This window comes from Hevea brasiliensis, chromosome 4 (genome assembly GCF_030052815.1).
Source record: "Hevea brasiliensis isolate MT/VB/25A 57/8 chromosome 4, ASM3005281v1, whole genome shotgun sequence".
Taxonomy (NCBI): Eukaryota; Viridiplantae; Streptophyta; class Magnoliopsida; order Malpighiales; family Euphorbiaceae; genus Hevea; species Hevea brasiliensis.
In genome coordinates this window covers 69586932-69609610 of record NC_079496.1, presented here as the reverse complement: position 1 = coordinate 69609610, position 22679 = coordinate 69586932, and positions in this window count along the sequence as shown.

Sequence of the window (22679 nt, the reverse complement as noted above, 5' to 3'; positions counted from 1 at the left end):
CATTTTGTATTAGTTTGGATTGTAACTATAAACTCCTGTAATCAAGTATGAATGTAAATATACGAAATTTCATATTATTGAGATTTTCTACATAATGTATGTTGATAAATGAAATGTTGAGAATTATTTGTGAATATGCTTCAAGTGATGAAGTGAACAAAAAGGTTTTTGAAAATAGTATTGTGATTTGAGATTGAAATTTTGAGATTGACTTGAATGTGTATAATGGAGTTTGGATTTGGAAATTATTTTAGAAGTATTTTTAAACAGGTTCAGAAGAACTGTTTTTCCAATTTACAGCTGGCACTTTGCCGGATTTTCTATAAAATTTACGGATAAATTTAGATTTATCAAAAATTGAAAATAAATGAATTAAAAGGGATAAATTATAATAGAAATATAAATTTGTGCTTCGACACACTGAGTGGCATAACTTGCTCGGCTACACTGTAGACGGGTAAGGGGTGTCACATTTAGTGGTATCAGAGCATTGGTTTAGGTGTTTCTGGGCCTAGATAGAGTGCATACCATTGCATTGCATTTATAAGTGTTAAGGTGACACTGATGTAGATCTGTTTGTTTTCTTATTTTGGATAGGATATGGATCCTGCTTCGCAAAGAGCAGTTGAGGAAGAGGTAGAGAGTCGTGCTCCACCAAGGGCTGAATCTGGGGGCTGGGTAGAATTTGCTCCACCAGCAGCTGAGGCACCTACCCAACCTCAGTTTGCTCTATTTCAGCAAATGACTGAATTCTACCGGCAAATGATGGGGGCAATTCCACCACCACAACCATAGCTACAACCTCCACCAGTACCATAGAAATCTCATCTGGAGAAACTGCGAAAGCATGGGGCTGTGGACTTCTTTGGGAAGAGGGAGGATGATCCCATGGCCTCAGAAAACTGGTTGGATAGAACCATCAGAGTGATGAAATAGCTAAATTGCACCCCCGAGCAGAACCTGGTGGGTGCTGTGTCCCTACTTCAGGATGATGCATATCAGTGGTGGGACACAGTAACCAGTGAGGTGCAACCTGAACGGATCACCTGGGAATTCTTCCTCACAAAGTTCAGGAAGAAATATATTAGCAAAGTGTATTTAGAAGAGTGAAGAAGGGAATTTATCAGTTTGAGACAGAGACAGTTGTCAGTGGCTGAGTATGAGCATGAGTTTGTCAGACTGAGCTAGTATGGGAGGGAGATAGTCCCTACAGAGGCAGAGAGGTGCAGACGGTTTAAAGAAGGGCTCAATGACAACATCAAAGTCATGATCACAGCACTGGAGATCACGAATTTTTCTAAACTGGTACATGCAGCATCAAAAGTGGAAAGGGTTAGAATCAATGAACAAAATAAAAGGGAAAGACAGCAGAAGAGGGGTCTGGGTCAGTCCAGTACATTTTCTGCTCCCAGCAAGAAGAGTAAGGGTCCTCCTGCTCAGAGTTCAGGACCATCACAGGGTCAGGGCCAGTCTCAGGGGCCCAGACCATAGTTCACACCTAGGAGAGGCCAGTCCACACCTAGGGGACCAGCCCTGCATCTTTTGTTTGTCAGTACTGTCAAAAGTAGCACAAGGGGGAATGTTGGCGAGTGACCGGTGCATGCTTACGGTGTGGATCGATAGAACATCAGATCAAGAATTATCCGAAGAGGACTACTACAGTTGCTCTAACACAAACTGACATACCTGCTCTTGCACCACAAAGGGGTAGGAAGCCTGGTAAACCTGAGGCAGCTGGTCCATCACTGAGGCCTGCATCCAAGTCAGCTGAGAGGCTAGACACTAGAATATCAGCCAGGGCCTATGCCATCAGAGCTCAGGAGGAGCAAGATGCCCCGGATGTCATCAGGGGTACATTTTCCCTCTACAACACTTCTGTACATGCATTGGTGGATCGAGGATCCACTCATTCCTACATTTACATCAAACTACCCATAGAGAGGGGAGTTCCAGTAGAGGAGAGTGATCAAGACATTCTGGTCACAAATCCACTAGGCCACAGTGTGGTAGTGAATAAAGTGTATAAATGTTGCCCGTTGAGGATTCAGGGGTATTAATTCTCGGCAGACCTAATTGAGTTGCCCTTCCATGAGTTTGATGTGATTTTGGGTATGGACTGGTTGTTATGTCATCAAGAAATAGTTGATTGCAAATTGAAGAGGATTTCTCTGAAAACTTCTGAGGGTAATGAGATTACTATTGTGGTTGAAAGGACAGATTTCCTGTCCAATGTTATCTCAGCCATAGTTGCAAGAAGATTAATGAGAAAAGGTTGTGAAGCTTACCTGGCACACATGGTTGATACTAGGCAAGCTAAGCCAAACCTGTGTAATATACCCACAATAAGAGACTTCCCAGATGTATTTCCTGAAGAGTTGCCTGGTTTACCACCAGAAAGGGAAGTCGAGTTTGCTATTGAGGTAATGTCGGGTACAGCACCCATGTCCATTGCTCCGTATAGGATGGCACCCACTGAATTAAGGAAGTTGAAAACTCAGTTGTAAGAGTTGCTTGATAAGGGGTTCATACGCCCCAGTGTGTCACCATGGGGAGCTCTGGTGCTATTTGTGAAAAAAAAAATATGGAACCTTGAGATTGTGTATTGATTACCGGTAGTTGAACAAAGTAACTGTGAAGAACAAATATCCATTGCCCAGAATCGATGATCTGTTTGATCAGTTGAAAGGAGCCGGTGTATTTTCAAAAATTGATCTCAGATCAGGGTATCATCAGTTAAGGGTAAAGGATGCAGATGTGTCAAAAACTGTATTCAGAACCCAGTATAGGCACTATGAATTTCTAGTGATGCCGTTTGGGTTAACAAATGCACCAGCAGCATTTATGGACCTTATGAACCGTATCTTCCATCCATATTTAGATTGGTTTGTAGTGGTCTTTATTGATGATATTCTAGTTTATTCCAAGACCAGGGAAGAACATGATGAACATTTGAAGATTGTTCTGCAAACTCAGCGAGAAAAGAAGCTGTATGCTAAGTTGTCCAAGTGTGACTTCTGGATGAGTGAAATCTCTTTCCTTGGACACATAGTATTAGTAGAGGGGATTAGAGTAGATCCCAAAAAGATAGAAACAGTGATGGAATGGAACAGTAAAGACGAAGCATGAAAACTGAAAATTTTGTCCAATTAGCATTAAGCTTAGAAATGGTATTGGCAACCAATACCAACAAGTTTAAAATGCAAAATGTGGTATGTTGGGAGCATATAAACCAATGTACCGATTGTCTTAGCAAAAGTCAACATTTTGGTTGACTAATGAAGTGAATAGTAACACCAAAACTTGAAATTAAAAAATTGTAAAAATTAAAAATGTAATATGCCCTAGTATACCTAACAAGATTGGTTTGGATAGCTTGGCATGCCAATAGGGTTCTCATTAGCGATCAGATATGGCTTCATGCCATTCTGTGTTTCATGGCTCCCATGCCATTCTGTGACATAATAGCCTTTGGCTATGTTATTTGAGTTGATATACTTGGGTTTTAACCCTGATAATTATTACAACTTATTAGCTGTTCTGTTGCACACCAGGAGACACAATGTGACCGATGGTGTAATGGTCTGAGGTACTTAGTACCCAGTGCTAGTTTACCCGTTTATCTAGTCCAGTCAACTAGTATGGGTTACTCGGGCAATAATAATAAACCTTACCAAATTTTAAGTGAATAATACTGTAAATAATACCAGAAATCAAGTCTACCCAAAAATGAAATCATACATTCTACGTAATTATTTTATTCTATTTTATTTTATTTTATATTGTCACCACTAAGCAGAATTGCTTAGCGCATCGCTTTTGCCACGCTCAGGTACTGGAGACCTAGCTGGGGAGCCCAGCAGACATCAGACGGGGTGAGCCTTCAGAGCTGCATCCGGGGTCCAGAGTCACCTCACATCTGCACTGCATATGGTAGGACATTAGGACTATAGGTGGCCCTTTTGTATTTTTGCATTTTGTATTAGTTTGGATTGTAACTATAAACTCCTGTAATCATGTATGAATGTAAATATACGAAATTTCATTTTATTGAGATTTTCTGCATAATGTATGTTGATAAATGAAATGTTGAGAATTATTTGTGAATATGCTTCAAGTGATGAAGTGAACAAAAAGGTTTTTGAAAATAGTATTGTGATTTGAGATTGAAATTTTGAGATTGACTTGAATGTGTATAATGGAGTTTGGATTTGGAAATTATTTTGGAAGTGTTTTTAAATAGGTTCAGAAGAATTATTTTTCCAATTTACAGCCGGCACTTTGCCGGATTTTCTATAAAATTTGCAGATAAATTCAAATTTATCAAAAATTGAAAATAAATAAATTAAAAGGGATAAATTGTAATAGAAATATAAATTGGTGCTTTGGCACACTGAGTGGCATAACTTGCTCGGCTACACTGTAGACGGGTAAGGGGTGTCACAGACCTTATGAACCGTATCTTTCATCCATACTTAGATCGATTTATAGTGGTCTTTATTGATGACATCCTAGTGTATTCCAAGAACATAGAGGAGCATGATGAGCATTTAAGAATTGTTCTAAAAACCCTGAGAGAGAAGAAACTGTATGCTAAGCTATCCAAGTGTGAATTCTGGTTGAATGAGATTGCTTTCCTCGGACACATAGTATCAACTAATGGGATTAGAGTGGATCCCAAGAAGATTGAAGCTATAATGGAATGGAAGCCTCCTAGGAATGCAACTAAAGTCAGAAGTTTCTTGGGGCTAGCTGGGTATTACAAAAGGTTTGTGAAGGGGTTTTCTTTGATAGCTGCTCCATTGACCAAGTTTCTATGTAAGAATGCAAAATTTGATTGGAATGACAAGTGTCAAGACAGTTTTGAGAAGTTGAAGGCTATGTTGACAGTGGCACCAATGTTGACATAGCCACTATCTGGAAAGGACTTTGTGGTTGACAGTGATGTTTCTCACAATGGGCTAGGGTGTTTTTTGATGCAGGAAGGGAAAGTGGTCGCCTATGCTTCTAGATAGCTAAGGCCACAGCAATTATCTTTGCATTGAAGATATGATAGTACTACTTATATGGTGAAAAATGCTACATATACACAGACCACAAAAGTTTGAAATACTTGCCAACCCATAAGGAGTTTAACCTTAGACAGAGGCAATGGATTGAGTTCATGAAGGATTATGACTGTGTGATAGATTATCATCCAAGGAAGGCAAATGTTGTTGCTGATGCTCTGAGCAGAAATTTTATTGCAGCTTTGAGATCTTAAACGCCCACTTATCTTTAGCTTGCGATAGAGCTATTTTGGCTGAGTTGCAAGTGAAGCCAAATCTGTTACATCAGATACAGGAGGAACATAAGATGGATGAGAAGTTAATGATTGTTATGGGCAGAATCACAGAGGGGAAGAAGGCTGAATATGAGTTGAAGAAGATGGGTGTTTGTACTATAAGAGAAGAGTATGTGTACCAGATGATGGGGAATTGAAGAAAAACATTATAAAAGAGGCACACAACAGTGTTTATGCTATGCACCTAGGGAGTACTAAAATGTACCATGATTTGAAGTCTTATTACTAGTGGCCTGGTATGAAGAAGGATATAGCTAACTATGTGACTAGATGCTTGACATGTCAGCAAGTCAAGGTAGAGCACCAAGTTCCATTAGGTTTATTATAGCCTATCACTATACCTGAATGTAAATGGGATCGGATTTTGTTAGTGGTCTACTTCTCACCCATAAGAAACATGATGCAGTATGGGTGATAGTAACTGACCAAATCAGCACATTTTTGCCAGTTAGAACTGACTATTCACTAGAGAAGCTAACAAAGTTGTATATCAGTGAGATAGTTAGACTACATGGAATCCCAATTTCCATTATATCTGATAGAGACCTGAAGTTCACATTTAGACTTTGGAAGAAGTTGCAGGAAGCCTTGGGTACACAACTCCATTATAGCATGGCTTTTCATCCTCAAACAAATGGACAGTCAAAATGGGTGATTCAGGTAAACCCTAAAACTTATTGAATTATTATAAATATTAAACTGAAATAATAGTCATAACATAAATATGGGATAGGTACTTGAGGATATGCTAAGGAGTTACGTTATAGATTTTGAGGGAAGTTGGGACAGATACCTCCCACTGGCAAAATTTGCTTACAACAATAGCTACCAAACTAGTATTCAAATAGCTCCATACGAGGCACTTTATGGGAGAAAGTGCAGAACACTGTTGTGTTGGACTGAACTGGGTGAAGAAAAGGTTGTGAGACCAGACCTGGTGAAACAAACTAAGGAAAAAGTGAAATTGATTAAAGCCAATTTGAAAACTGCCTCAGATAGACAGAAATCATATGCTGACTTGAAGAGAAAAGACATAGAATATAAAGTTAGCGATAATGTGTTTCTCAAAGTATCACCATGGAAGAAAGTATTAAGGTTTGGGAGAAATGGTAAGTTAAGTCCTATGTTTATTGGCTCATATAAAGTCATTGAACGTGTGGGTCCAGTAGCCTACAGGCCAGCTTTACCACCAGAGCTAGACAAGATCCATAATGTGTTTCATGTATCTATCTTGAGAAGATACTGATCAGACCCTTCACATGTCATATCAATGGAAGAAATTAAAATACAACCAGATTTAATATATGAAGAGGAACCAATAAGGATCTTGGCTCGAGAAATGAAAGAATTGAGAAATATAAATATTCTTTAAAATTTCCTTTACAAAGTGCATGAAATGAATTGTGATTTACTTATATTGCAAAATGGTGATTGAAATATATATTATGCTATTGATCTAAATTGTTAAAAATTTAATTGCATGTGTGTTAATTGTCAGTAAATGTTTGGAAAATTATTGAGATAGTTTTGAAACCACAGTATCATGACCATATATTTGAATGCCTCACTAGCATGACTAGTGGGAGAAATTAGTTTTGAATTTTAATTCCCTCTCTAGCTGAAGTGTTGAGGTGTGTGCGAATAGAGGAAGAAATTGAATGGGTACCCATAGATTGAGCTAGCTAGCCTTGTGATTCCTCATAAGCCTCTGATTATTGAGATGAACATTGTTCTAATGGCATGATATAACTGTGTGTTTTTATGAAATCTGTTTTGAGACTTCCGAAATGAGACTGTTTTGACTTAAATTATAAATTGTATTTTGTATCTACTTTTCATTTTCAGTACTCTATTTGAATAAATGTGATTTGAATTATGCATAAAATGTTATTTTAGTATGTTGTGCACCACTGAGTCATAGTACTCAGCGATGGCTGTTTATTACTGTCGTAGGTAGAGAGACTAGTGGAGCAGCAGAGTGAGCTGCTGAGAATCTCGGAGCTACATCCTTGAGATTTTGTTGGGTATAATTTTATACCCTGATTGTAATGTTTTATTTTGGTGTATGTAACTGTATGTACATGTATAAACTGATCTTGAATAGTTGTATAGATTTTGTAATAATATTATTTTGAATTTTCTAATGTAAATTTTGGGTTGATGAATGTAAATTGATTTTTCTTTAATGGAATATGAATGAAGTTATTTAGTATTATTTTTGAAGACAATTGAATTGAAAATTGTTTTGAATTATGGAGTTGGGAGAAATGATGTTGATTTGTGTTGTGGTTTGATTTTGATGAAATGAATTATTGGAAGTTTTTTTACAGGTGGTTGAAGAACTGTTTTACCCAAATATAGATGGCACTCTGCCAAAATTCTTTCAAAATTTGTGTAAAAATAAAAATAGAAAAAAAATTTAACTAGTTTTTAAACTTCAATTAAATGTCTTTAATACCTGCTAGAAAAGCTCACCACTTTCAAAAAGTAAGAAAATTGTTTTAAAATCCTTTGTAGTGTATTTAATGGGTTATCGGTAGACGGAGTCGGTAATTCATTAGGTATATTATGGGATCATGTTATGCCTTACAGAGGGATAAGGTGTGACATGTTTTAGTGGTATCTAAGCAAATTTTTGAAGTATGTTTTGACTTGTGAATTTGTGTCTTTTCTTTGATAAGTACAACTGCTCAATGTCCTTATTTGTTAAATACTGTGATTACATCATAAATATGAACTAACGGAGGAAAATCTCTTTGTGTTATTTGTTCAGGAGATATCCTAACTCTAAATTGAAATGGAAGAAGGGGATCGCTCTGTTGAGCAGTCGGTAGAGGCTGAGGCCTAAGGGGAAGCCCAAGCTTTCCAAACTGTTTGTGGGTCAGTGGCACCAGCCCCACAAATGCCACAGTTTCCGGCACAGTTCGCCCAGCAAATGGTTACAATGTTTCAACAGATGGCTGGGGGTATGCCTGCTCAAGCTCCGCTCCAGACTCCTGTGGTGCAACCTCAGGCTCTAATTAGACAGTATGACAAACTATTGAAATATGGGATGACAGAATTCAAGGGTACAGTAGACCCTCTAGAGGTAGAGCAGTGGCTGGAGAGAATGGACCGAGTGTTCAAGAAACTGCACTGCCCAGATAAACTGAAATTTGAATATTCCATGTCATTACTTCAAGGGGATGCGTATGGTTGGTGGAAGACCATCCCCCTAGCTTGGCAGAACCACCAGTATTGACCTAGGATGACTTCATCAGAGAGTTCAGACAGAAATATGTCTTAGATGCATATGTGGATCAGAAATTGCAAGAAGTTTTGAGTCTGAAACAAAGCAACAGATCAGTGGCAGAGTATGAGAGGGAGTTCTCCCACTTAAGCCACTATGCTGGGAGTCTCCTGTCTACCAGCAGAGAAAGGTGCAAGAGGTTTAAAACCGGCCTGAAGCCTAGTTTAAGAGTACAAGTGGTCGGCTTTAAGTACAGTAACTTCTCCAAACTAATGTCTCAAGCACTGGAAGTTGAAAGAATTGAATTAGAAGTGACACCAGTGAAAGAGAAGTCTAAGAAGACTAAAAAATCAGAGAAAGATAAAGGTGAAAAATCAGTTGAGCAAAGTTCCAGTGGCAATAATGGAAAAAGAAATAAATTTAGGGGATCAGGCAGAGGTGGAAGGTTCGAAAGGGGCAGATTCTCTGGACAAAGACCCCTCTAGGTCTGGTCAGCAGTCAACCAGGGGTTCATATCCTCCCTGCCCTTATGAGACATGTGGCAAGACTCATGGGGGAGAATGTTATGGGGCTACAGGAGCTTGTTTTAACTGTGGGGGCACGAGCCATCTCGCTAAGGACTGCACCAGTGCCCATAGATTTGGGCTAGCTCCTACTACTGCAGAAGGGTCCATTCAGAGTTCTGTTACCAGAGGTTCACAACAGGTTAGTAAAGGAAGAGGCAGAGGTAGAGACAATGCTTCTAGTAGTCAGGGTATCGTTAACCAATTAGCACAAGGGAGTGCTCCAGCCAGAGTTTACACTATGAGACAATGGGAAGAGGCTGAGACTTCCGATATTGTAGTTGGTACTTTCTCTATCTCTGATCAGGATGTCTTTGTGTTGTTTGATTTGGGTTCAACCCATTCGTATGTTAGTGCTAGCATAGTTAGTTCTCTTGCTGTTCCTTGTGTCAAGATGAGTTTTGAAGTGCTAGTAACTAGTCCGTTAGGACAAGAGGTCAACCAAATTTATAGAGATTGTCCTTTGGTGATCCAAGGACATGTTTTTCTATCAGATTTGATTGAAATGCCCTTCAGAGATTATGATATCATCTTGGGCATGGATTGGTTAGCCAGGCATCATGCAGTGATTGACTGTAGACTGAAGATAGTCACTTTTGGTCTCCCTCTGTACGGTGATGTGGTAATACATGGGGAGAGGCAGTTATTGCCATCAAACATCATTTTGGCTGCACTAGCCAGAAGGATTATTAGAAAGGGTTGTGAAGCATACTTGGCACATGTCATAAACACCTAAGTGGGGAGTCCAACATTGAGGGACATCCCTACCGTATATGACTTTCTGGATGTGTTTCCTGATGAATTGCCAGGATTACCTCCGAAAAGAGAGGTGCAGTTTGAGATTGATGTCATGCCTAGTGCAGACCAAATCTCCATAACACTATATAGAATGGCACCAGCAGAATTGAAAGAATTGAAGGTACAGTTGCAAGAACTGCTTGACAAGGGCTTTATCCACCCTAGTGTGTCACCTTGGGGAGCACAAGTGCTGTTTGTTAAGAAGAAAGATGGCACTCTCCGTTTATGTATTGACTATCGGCAGTTGAATAAGGTGACAATAAAGAATAGATACCCACTACCCAGCATTGATGACTTATTTGATCAGTTGAGGGGTGCTGCTGTATTCTCCAAAATTGATCAGAGATCAGGTTATTATTAGCTGAAGGTGCAAGAGCAGAGTATCCCTAAAACTACCTTTAGAACCCGCTATGGCCATTATGAGTGCTTGGTCATGCCACTCGGGTTAACTAATGCTCCAGCTGCTTTTATGGATCTGATAAACACTATCTTCAGATCATACCTCGACCAGTTTGTTGTGGTATTCATAGATAATATATTGGTCTACTCAAGGAGTGCAGAGGAGTATGATAGACATCTGCGGATTGTACTGTGGACTTTGAGAGAGAAACAACTATATGCCAAATTGTCAAAGTGTGAATTTTGGCTGAAAGAAATATCCTTTTTGGGGCATATAATATCGGCAGAAGGCATCAAGGTAGATCCAAGTAAGATAGAAGCTATCCTTAATTGGAAGCCACCCAGAAATATCATTGAAATTCGTAGTTTTCTGGGTTTAGCTGGATACTACCGCCGATTTGTGAAGGGGTTCTCCATGTTGGCATCTCCATTGATTAAGCTACTTCGAAAAGATGTGAAATTTCAGTGGACGGATAAATGCCAACAGAGTGTTGATGAGTTGAAGAAATATTTAACTGAAGCTCTAGTCCTCACTTTACCTACCCTGGGTAAAGAATACACAGTTTATAGTGATGCTTCTCACAATGGGTTAGGCTGTGTACTGATGCAAGAGCGGAATGTCATTGCCTATGCATCACGCCAGCTAAAATTGCATGAGAGGAATTATCCAACACATGACTTGGAGGCAGCAGCTATTGTATTCGCTCTTAAGATCTAGAGACACTATTTGTATAGGGAAAAGTGCTACATCTACACAGATCATAAGAGTTTGAAGTATCTGGGCACTTAAAAGGAGTTGAATTTGAGACAGAGGAGATGGTTAGAGTTGATAAAAGACTATGATTTTCTGATAGACTATCAGCCAGGGAAAGCTAATGCGGTGGCTGACGCCTTAAGTCGTAAGACTATGGCAAGTCTACAGGTTTCTCCTTTGTCTATGGTACATGAGTTGAGAGTATGGCATGCCAGCTTAGAGATTAATGATGAGGGGCAGACAGCAATTTCATGGCATGTACAGCTAGTGTTGATTGATCAGATCCGAATGGCTACACAGAATGATTAGAAGTATCAAAAGCTATTAGAAGAAGTCAGACAGGGCAAGAAAACTGAGTTTTCAGTGAGAGATGATGGCCTATTGCTACACCAAGGCAGAATGTGCGTTCCTAATGACGTTGACTTGAAATAGATCATTTTGAAGGAAGCACATGAGTCTCCTTTTGCTATGCACCCTGATGGCACAAAGATGTATGGAGGGCTGAAAAAGCACTACTGGTGGATGGGTATGAAAAGAGATGTGGCAGAATTTGTTTCCAAATGCCTAACTTATCAGCAAGTGAAGGCAGAGCATTAAGTACCAGTTGGTTTGTTACATTTACTACCAGTACCGGAATGGAAATGGGAGAGATTAATGATGGATTTTGTGATGGGACTTCCGAGGACACAGAAGAGCCATGATGCAGTATGGGTCATTATTGACAGACTGACCAAGTCTGCTCATTTCTTATCTGTCTGGATGAACTACAGTTTAGAAAGATAGGCCAAGTTGTACATTGATGAGATAGTAAGACTGCATGGAGTGCCAGTATCCATCGTATCAGACAGAGATCCTAGGTTCACTTCTAGATTCTGGGGTAGTCTTCAAAAAGCCCTAGGAACTAGATTGAACTTCAGCACGACATTCCACCCACAGACAGATGGCCAGTCTGAGAGAGTAATTCAAATCTTGGAGGACATGCTACGGGCTTGTGTAATTGAGTTTGAGAGCAGTTGGGACACACACTTGCCTTTGATTGAGTTTGCTTACAACAACAGCTACCAATCAAGCATTGGAATGCTTCCATATGAAGCTTTGTATGGCAGAAAATGTAGAACCCCATCGTGTTGGGATGACATGGGTGAAAGAAAGATTGGCTAGAGATCGACTCAAAGCTAGAAATTATTCAGCAGACTGAAGAGAAAATCAGATTGGCTAGAGATCGACTCAAAGATGCATCAGACCGTCAGAAGTCCTATATTGATCTGAAGAGAAGGAATATTGAATATGCAGTGGGTGATAAAGTATTCCTCAAGGTTTCCTCTTAGAAGAAAATTATGAGATTCGACAGAAAAGGGAAACTGAGTCCTTGTTTCATTGGGCCATATGAGCTTCTGGAGAGAGTGGGTCCTTTGGCATATCATTTGGCACTACCTCCAAAGTTGGAGAAGATACATAATGTCTTCCATGTGTCCATGTTGAGGAGGTATCGATCAGACCCATCTCATGTACTACCAGTGGAAGAAATTGAAGTGAATCCAGACCTCACATATGAGGAAGAACCCATAAAGATTCTGGCTTATGAGGTGAAGCAGCTACAGAACAAGCAGATATCATTAGTGAAAGTGCTGTGAAACCATCATTTAGGCCAGGAGGCTACTTGGGAATGAGAGGAGGACATGAGGAGACAATATCCACAGCTGTTCAGAGACTGATACCAGGTAAAATTTCGAGACGAAATTTATTTTAAGGGGGGGAGAATTATAACACCCCTATTTGCATAGTCTGGTACATTTTACTGTTTCGGTGACCGGTGTCAGTCCGAATAATTAAGAGAATTAGAATCACATCTAAGACACCTAGATAAGCTCTGAATACAAATAATTAGTAATTGCCAAATAGTTAAGTATAAAGAAGAAAAACAAAACATAAAAAGTTAAATGAGCCGGGAGTCACAGCGATGGGTGACCTTCTCGGGAAATAACTACAAGGTCAGTCTTAACTCAAATTTTGAACCAGAAAATGTGATGCCGCAGTCCTTAGGACTATTGCGAACATAGTGGAAAAGAGAAAATCATGAAAAAGAGTTGTTAAGCAAGTCAAATAATTAGGTCAGGGATCCGGAAGAAATATCAGAAAACTTGTAAACCAGATTGAACCAGCGAGGGGCAATTTGGTCAATTCACTCCTAGAGCTGACTCCTGACCTAACTATCTAATAAAATCAAAGGTACAAAAATTTCGGAATCGAGAATCAAATTAAAGAACTAATGAAAAAATAAATAGAAAAGAAAAAGAAAAAAAAAAGAAAAAGTGTTATTATATCACTTGGATGACATCATGGGTGATGTCAAAATCCAATTTAATTTTCCCACAATTTTTGACCAAGTTAATTAAAGTTAAGTACATATAAAATAACAAAAAAGAAAAGAAAAAAATCACTCATCTTCTCTGCCCACTCACTTCAACCGAAACCTTTACCATAGCTCCTCCATTGCTAACCTCCATGAAAGCTTGAACTGAAGCTTGAAATCCCTCACTTAACCTTAATTTTTCCCATAATTACTTCATAAAAGCTTGTTATCTCAACTTAACAAGGAGATTTAAGAAGAAAGAAAGAAGAAAGAGAGAAGAAATTGGTTGAGTGAACTCCAAAGTTGAGATAAGAATTTAAATTGAAATTTTTAGTTTAAAACATATGTTTTGAGTTAATTTAACTTAGATTTTAACTTAAATTCTAACAAAAACAATTGTTGGGGGATTAGTTATGATTTTCAGCCAGCTTATGAGGGTGGATAAATTGCATGAATTTGATGGAAGTGAAGTGGAAGTTAAGTTGGATTAAGTGTATAAAGATTGATTATGAACTTGAATTGCATTAGTTAAAGGAATTGAGGAATTTGGGTTCTTAACCTCTTGAAAATTGGGAAAAATTGAGGAAATGGTCAAATGATGTAAATAACCTTACTTGAGTTGAGAAATGGTCAATTGTGACTATTTGTGGTGTTTGTAAATTGTTAGAACCAAGTTTCAATTCGGATTGGTTAGGGTTAGTATGCTAACAGCTTGACCTAGGTCCTTTTCAAGGACTAAAACTAAAAATTTACCAACCCAATTAGTGTGAGGTCAATTGGGAATGAAAATAGACACAAATTGGCACATTTTTTATTTGCAAACCATGCCCAGAAAATGACACTAGGATAGTGAACAAGTAGGCCAAATCCGGATTTGGGCACACTGCCCTGTATAAAAATGTCCAAATGAACAGTAGTTACTTAAATGACCATAACTTGGTCTAGGAAGGTCCAAATGACCTGAATATTATACCGATGGAAATATGAGACATAGCCCTACAACTTTTATGAAGAAAACAAATCCAAATTTTGACCATAACCTATCCGAAAAGTCACCTGCAATCAGCATACCAAAACTGCCAGTATCCAGAAAATGCCCAGAATTCTTGGTAACACCAAATCCGGCCAGCCCCATTCAAATAGTCATATCTTAGGCTACAAAACTCCAAATGGAGTGATTCAAAAAGTGAAATAAATTTAAGACAATAAGGAACAACTTCTATGAAGAAACCTTAGACAAATTTCAATAGCAACTTGACCAATGGAATAGTGCAAAACAGGACACTAAATCTGAAATTCAGAAATTTCACCCAAGAGACTTCAAATTTGAGGAAACAACCAAAACCAACAAATTAGGTAACCAAAATGTGGTATGTGGGTGAAATTAAAATTCCCATACCTATTAAGCATGAGAAAGTCAACAATTTAACTTGAATAGTATCGTGAATAGTAACCCTGAAATACAAATTTTAAAGAACGTCAAGTTAAGCATATTAAAGATAGACATAAATAAATTTGAATTTGTTTTTGGATTTATGATAAATTGTGATACTGAAACATTGTAAAATTGTGTGTTTCAGTTGAAATGAATACCGGGAAAGAATCCGATAGGTCGAGTTAAGGTTTAGAGGCGACTCGCACGAGGTTTGTGCACAACATAAATATTCTTTAAAATTTCCTTTGCAAAGTGCATGAAATGAATTGTGATTTACTTATATTGCAAAATGGTGATTGAAATGTATATTATGCTATTGATCTAAATTGTTGAAAATTAAATTGCATAGGTGTTAATTGTCAGTAAATGTTTGGAAAATTATTGAGATAGTTTTGAAATCATAGTATCATGACCATATATTTGAATGCCTCACTACCATGACTAGTAAGAGGAATTAGTTTTGAATTTTGATTCCCTCTCTGGCTGAAGTATTGAGGTGTGTGCCAGTAGAGGAAGAAATTGAATGGGTACCCATAGATTGAGCTAGTTAGCCTTGTGATTCCTCATAAGCCTCCGGCAATTGAGATAAACATTGTTCTGATGGCATCATATAACTCTGTGTTTTTATGAAATCTGTTTTGAGACTTTTGAAATGAGATTGTTTTGACTTCAATTATAAATTGTCTTTTGCATCTACTTTTCATTTTCAGTACTATATTTGAATAAATGTGATTTGAATTATGCATAAAATGTTATTTTAGTATGTTGTGCACCACTGAGTCATAGTATTCAGTGATGGTTATTTATTACTGTCGCAGAAAGAGAGACTAGTGGAGCAGCAGAGTGAGCTGCTGAGAATCTCTAGCTACATCCTTGAGATTTTATCGGGTATAATTTTATACCCTGATTGTAATGTTTATTTTGGTGTTTGTAACTGTATGTACATGTATAAACTGATCTTGAGCAGCTGTATAGATTTTATAATAATATTATTTTGGATTTTCTAATGTAAATTTTGGGTTGATGAATGTAAATTGATTTTTCTTTAATGAAATATGAATGAAGTTATTTAGTATTATTTTTTAAGACAATTGAATTGAGAATTGTTTTGAATTATGGAGTTGGGAGAAATGATGTTGATTTATGTTGTGGTAGTGGTTGATTTTGATGAAATAAATTATTGGAAATGTTTTTACAGGTGGTTGAAGAACTGTTTTTCCCAAATATAGATGGCACTCTGCCAAAATTCTTCCAAAATTTGCATAAAAATAAAAATAGACAAAAATTTTAACTAGTTTTTAAACTTCAATTAAATGTCTTTAATACCTGCTAGAAAAAGCTCACTACTTTCAAAAAGTAAGAAAATTATTTTAAAATCTTTTGTAGTCTACTTAATGGGTTATCGGTAAACGGAGTTGGTAATTCATTAGGTATACTACATGATCATGTTATGCCTTACAGAGGGGTAAGATTTGACACAAATAATTGAATCAAAATTTAATTGTATGATTAAAATTCTTAATTAAACAATTTAATTAAGTGTGGGCCTTAATTCATATACAACAATTGTATAAAGAATCACCATGTAACACCCTCATTGTAGCAATTCTATACATTCTACTATTCTGATGACCGGTGTCGGTCCGGACAGCTAGAACGTCTGGAAAAAACATTTAAACTAAAGTGAAGAACCATAATTAACTCAAATATTAATAAGAAAAATATAGAAAAAATTTTAGAAATAAAATACAACCAAATTAAATGAGCCGGTGCCCTAGTGATGGGTAACTCAGTGGGAAGTTGCAGTCCTCGTAACTGGAAGCCTTAAACCAGAGAGAAAATTCATAAAATAATTTTTGGGACTCTAGAGAAGAGTCATTGAGGTTCCTATAGCATTAGAATGCCAAGAAAATGCTTAAAATTTTTTTTAAATCAATACAGATGATTTTGGCTCAATAAGCCAAATGGAGGGCATTTTGGTCATTTCGTCTTCAGAGATGATTTTTGGCCGATTTGTCCATTTAATTAAATAATTATTATGATCTAAAATATGAATAAATATTGCTAAGAATTTAATTGAAAATGAGTAGAAAGAAAAGAAAAAAAAATGAAGAAAAATGGGACTTTTAACATCATATGATGTCATTTAAATTCCTCCCACCCAATCACATTGTGACACATGGCAATAACTCATTTAAAATGACTAAATGGGCAGAAAATGAAAGAAAAAAATCAGTTTCTTCCATCTTCCTCAGCTGGCCGAACCAGCTCCAAGGTATTCCACCATTGCCATCCCCAACCAAGCTTCCTTTCCCACCATTTTACACCATAAAATCTCTTGCTCCTTTCATTAAAAATTTTCCTTACACCTAGAGCAAGTCTTGGGCATCAAAAAGAAGGAGGAAAAGAGAAGTTCTCAAGCTTTGGAAATTAGCTAAATCAAGGTTAGTGCCCAATTTATTCTCTCTCTCACTCAATTCATGTTTAAAGACATGATATAAGTTGAAATTGTAAGTTTAATGCATAAATTGAACTTTGAGAACTTGGAGACTTGAACAAAATTAGAGTTTGCTCATGTAATGGTATATGAACATTGTAATGGTCAATTAGTGACCATTTGACTATATGTGAGGAGGAATTGAAGTGATTTAGGACAATGGAATTGAGGTTAGGCATGCTGCCCTTGGTGACCTGTAGGACTAGGTGTGAGTCCAGTAGCTTTGGGTAGCTATAATTGGAGTTGTGTAGGTTCAATTGATACAAGGCCAATTGGACATGAAACTAGACATATAATGGCACAACTTTGGTGAAGAAACCCTGCCTAGAAAACCAAACCAAGTTGATCTAAAAACTACCCCAATCCGGGTGACCAATATGCTGTCCCTGGAAAATGATCAAATGAATAGTGTTCATTCATTTGGTCATAACTCAGTGTAGAAATGTCCAATTGACCTGAATTTTTACCAGTAGAAATCTGAGACACAGCCCTACAACTTTCATGAAGAAAACAAACCCAAATTTTGACCATAACATGTCTAAAAACTGACTTGCAGTCAGTGTACAAAAACCACATAATTGATTCTGCCTAGAAATTCTGGGAAAATTGTAATCTGGCCAGTTATGGTGTTTAGGCCATAACTTGAGTTACAAAACTCCAAATGGAGTGATTCAAAAAAATAAATGTAACTAGACACAATAACGAACAACTTTGATGAAGAACATTTGGCCAAATTCTCACTATAGAATGGCCTAATAGAACAGAAATCTCTAGCCTCCAAAACTGAAATTTCTGATTTATTCACAATTGGTTAGAAGTATGGATTGGCAACTAATGCCAAAACTTTTGGGAACCAAAATGTGGTAAATTTATGTGATTAGGACTTAGGCAGCTATTATGCATTGGAAAGTCAATAAATTGACCTAAATAGTAAAATAAATAGTAACCTTACATGTAAAGTATGAAAATTCAATCAATGACTTGGTAATATGCCCTAATACACTTAGTAAGATTGGTTTGGATAGGTTGGCATGCCAATAGGGTTCAGTTAGCAGTACTGCACATGGCATTATGCCATTCTGTGATTTTATGGTTTTTAGCCATTCTGATATTATGATGATACTTGGCCTTGTGCCTAATGTTATTACAGCTTATCAACTGTTCTGTTGCACACCGGGAGAAATTATGTAACCGATGGTGTGACGGCCCGAGGTACTTGGTACCCAGTGCCAGTTTAACCGTTTGTCCAGTCCAGCATTCCAGTATAGGTTACTTGGGCAACAAAAAAATAAAAGTTGATAAATTTAATGAAATAATTGACATAACAAGTACCAAATAAATAGACTATAAATATTTACCAAAAAAATTGTCTGCATGAGACATCAATATATATACTGCATGTTTATTTCTTTTTAGTTCTCTTTATTTTATTATTGGCACCACTAAGCATTATTGCTTAGCGCGTTGCTTTTGCCTTGCGTGGGTACTGGAGATACAGAGTGCGATCCCAGTAGACCCCAGTCAGGGTGAGAGTCAGATTTGCTAGTGTCCTGTGTCACCTCTCAGCTACAGTGCATTGGTTGGATGCTAGGCTACATTTTGTATTTTGTGTTTTGTATCCTTGTAAATTTTGTAATTAAACTTTTATTTTGTCATGTATATTGAAACTTATGTGAGTATGTATTAATGAAATTATCTGTAAATGGTGTTCATAAATAAAAGTTGAGTATTTATTTATAATTTGAGTATAAATATGATGTGAATTGGATGATTGGAAAGTTTGAGAAATTGATGAGAAATTGTTAAGAATTGATGATATATTTGGGATTGTGGATTGGAACAAGTATTGGAAGTATTTTTCACAGGTTCCGAAGAATTGTTTTCTCCATTTTTAGTCGGTACTCTGCCGGATTTTCTATAAAATTTTGAGAACCTCAATGAATTTATAATTTCTATAAATGACTTAAATGAGTCAAATCTCCCAAATTGCATTTCATCATCATAAAAAAATAAATTAAGGAAGGATAAAAATAATTGAGATCAAATATGGTATTCCGGTACACAGTGTGGCAAATCTTGCTCGGCTATACTGTAGACGGGTAAGGGGTGTCACATTTAGTGGTATCTTTCTTAGTCTAAATCGAGTCTATACCATGCATTGTATTTGTAAGAGTCGAGGTGACACTAATACATATCTATTTGTCTTTATTATTTTGATTAGGATATGGACCCCACGTCATAGAGGGCAGTTGAGGAGGAAGTGGAGAGTCATGTTCCACCTATAGCAGCTGAGACTGGGGGTAAGGGAAAACCTGCTCCATCAGCTCCAGCAGAGCCTGCTCAGCCTCCACAAGCCATGTTCCAGCAAATGGCCAAGTTTTCAGACAAATGGCCTCCACAGCAAAAATCCCATCTGGAAAATTTGAGAAAATTTGGAGCAATGGATTTTTTTGGCAAGAAAGAAGATGATTCTGTTGTAGCAGAGAACTAGTTGAATAGAACAGGGAGAGTTTTAAAACAACTCCACTGCACTCCAGAGCAAAACTTAGAAGCCGTTGTATCTCTACTGCAAGATGATGGCTATCAATGGTGGGATACAGTGTCCAGTGAAGTGCAGCCAGAACAAATAACTTAGGACTTCTTCCTCTCAGAGTTCAAAAAGAAGTATGTGGGTAGTGTATATCTGGAAGAGAGAAGAAGAGAATTCATTAATCTGAGGCAGAGACAGCTGACAGTGGCAGAGTATGAAAAGAAATTTGTTAGACTAAGCCGTTATGGAAGGGAAATAGTCCCTAATGAGGCCGAAAGGTATAAAAGATTTAAAGAGGGACTAAATGATAACATAAAGATAATGATCACTGCCTTGGGAATCACAAACTTCACTAAGTTAGTCGAAGCTGCAATAAAAGTTGAGAAAGTCAGAATAAGTGAGCAGACTAGAAGAGAGAGACAGCAAAAGAGGGGTCCAGGTCAGTCTAACTCATCTCTTACACCTGGAAAGAAGTTCAAAGGTCTACCTGCTCATAGTTCAGGTCAGCCTCAAGGTCAGGGTCAGTCCCAGGGACCCAGGCCACAGTTTACACCTAGGAGAGGACAGTCCACACCATTAGTGGGCAGCTCTCCAGGGACTGTGTTCAGGGGACTAGACCCAGCATCTTCTGCCTGTCCACACTACCTGAAATGGCATAAGGGGGAGTGTTGGAGAGTGACAGTTGAATGCTAAAGGTGTGGGTCGATAGAGCATCAGTTAAGGAACTGTCCACGCAGAACTATTACAGCTGCTCCAGCACAAATAGATAGACTTGCCCCTGCATCTCAAAAGGGGTAGGAAGTCTGGTAAATCTGAGGTAGTTGGTCCATCACAGAGACCTGCATCTGAGCTAGCCAAGAGGCTAGAGGCCAAAGCACCTACTAGAGCTTATGCCATAAGAGCTCAGGAGGAGCAAGATGCCTCGGATGTCATCAGGGGTACGTTCTCCCTCTACAATACATCTGTGCATGCATTGGTGGATCTAGGATCCACTCATTCATACATCTACATCAACCTACCCGTAGAAAGGGGGATACTAGTAGGGGAGAGTGACCAAGACATTCTGGTCACTAATCCATTGGGCCACAGTGTAATGGTGAACAAGGTGTATAAAGGTTGCCCGTTAAGGATTCAGGGGTATGAATTCTTGGCAAACCTGATTGAATTGCCTTTCCATGAGTTTGACGTGATTTCGGGAATGGACTGGTTGTCACATCATCAGGCAATGGTTGATTGTAAATTAAAGAGGATTTCCTTGAAAACTCCTGAGGGTAATGAGATTACAGTTGTGGGGGAAAGGACAGATTTTTTGTTCAATGTCATCTCAGCCACAGTTGCAAGAAAACTGATGAGAAAAGGCTGTGAAGCCTATCTAGCACATGTGGTGGACACTAGGTAGGCTAAGCCAGATCTGTGTGACACACCCACAGTAAGAGACTTTTTAGATGTGTTCCCTGAAGAATTGTCTAGCTTACCACCAGAAAGGGAAGTCGAATTTGCTATTGGGATACTGCCGGGTACAGCACCAATCTCTATTACTCCTTATAGGATGGCACTTACTGAGTTAAAGGAGTTGAAAATCAAGTTGCAGGAGTTACTGGATAAGGGGTTCATACGCCCTAGTGTGTCACCATGGGGAGCTCCAATGCTGTTTGTAAAGAAGAAGGATGGGACTTCGAGGTTATGCATCAATTACCGGTAGTTGAATAAAGTGACTATGAAGAACAAATATCTGTTGCCTAGAATTGATGATCTGTTTGATCAGTTAAAGGGAGCAGGAGTATTTTTAAAATTGATCTCAGATCAGGGTATCATCAGTTGAGGGTGAAGGATGCAGATGTATCAAAGACTGCATTCAGGACCCGGTATGAGCATTATGAGTTCCTGGTGATGCCCTTTGGCCTAACAAATACGCCAACAGCATTCATGGACCTTATGAACCGTATCTTCCATCCATACCTAGATCGGTTCATAGTGGTCTTTATTGATGATATTTTGGTATATTCCAAGACCAGGGAAGAACATGATGAGCATTTGAGGATTGTTCTGCAAACCCTAAGAGAAAAGAAGCTATATGCTAAGTTGTCCGAGTGTGATTTCTGGTTGAGTGAGATTGCATTCCTTGGACACATAGTGTCAGCTGATGGGATTAGGGTGGATCCCAAGAAAATAGAAGCAGTGATGGAATGGAAGCCTCCCAAAAATACAACTGAGGTCAGAAGTTTCTTGGGGCTAACTGGGTATTACAGAAGATTTGTGAAGGGATTTTCTTTAATAACTGCTCCAATGACCACGTTGTTACACAAGAATGTCATATTTGACTGGAATGACAAGTGTCAGGCTAATTTTGAGAAGTTAAAGGCTATGTTGACAGAGGCACCAGTGTTAACACTGCCAGTGTCGGGAAAGGACTTTGTGGTCTACAGTGATGCCTCGTATAATGGGTTAGGGTGTGTATTGATGCAAGAAGGGAAGGTGGTGGCCTAAGCTTCCAGGCAGCTAAGGCCACATGAACAGAATTACCCTACCCATGATCTAGAACTTGCAGCAATTATCTTCGCACTAAAGATATGGAGGCACTACTTGTATGGTGAAAAGTGCTACATTTACACAGACCACAAGAGTCTGAAATATTTGCCAACCCAGAAGGAGCTCAACCTTAGACAGAGGTGATGGATTAAGTTCCTGAAGGACTACGATTGTGTGATTGACTACCATCCAGGGAAGGCAAATGTAGTTGCTGATGCTTTGAGCAAAAAATCCATCACAACTTTGAGATC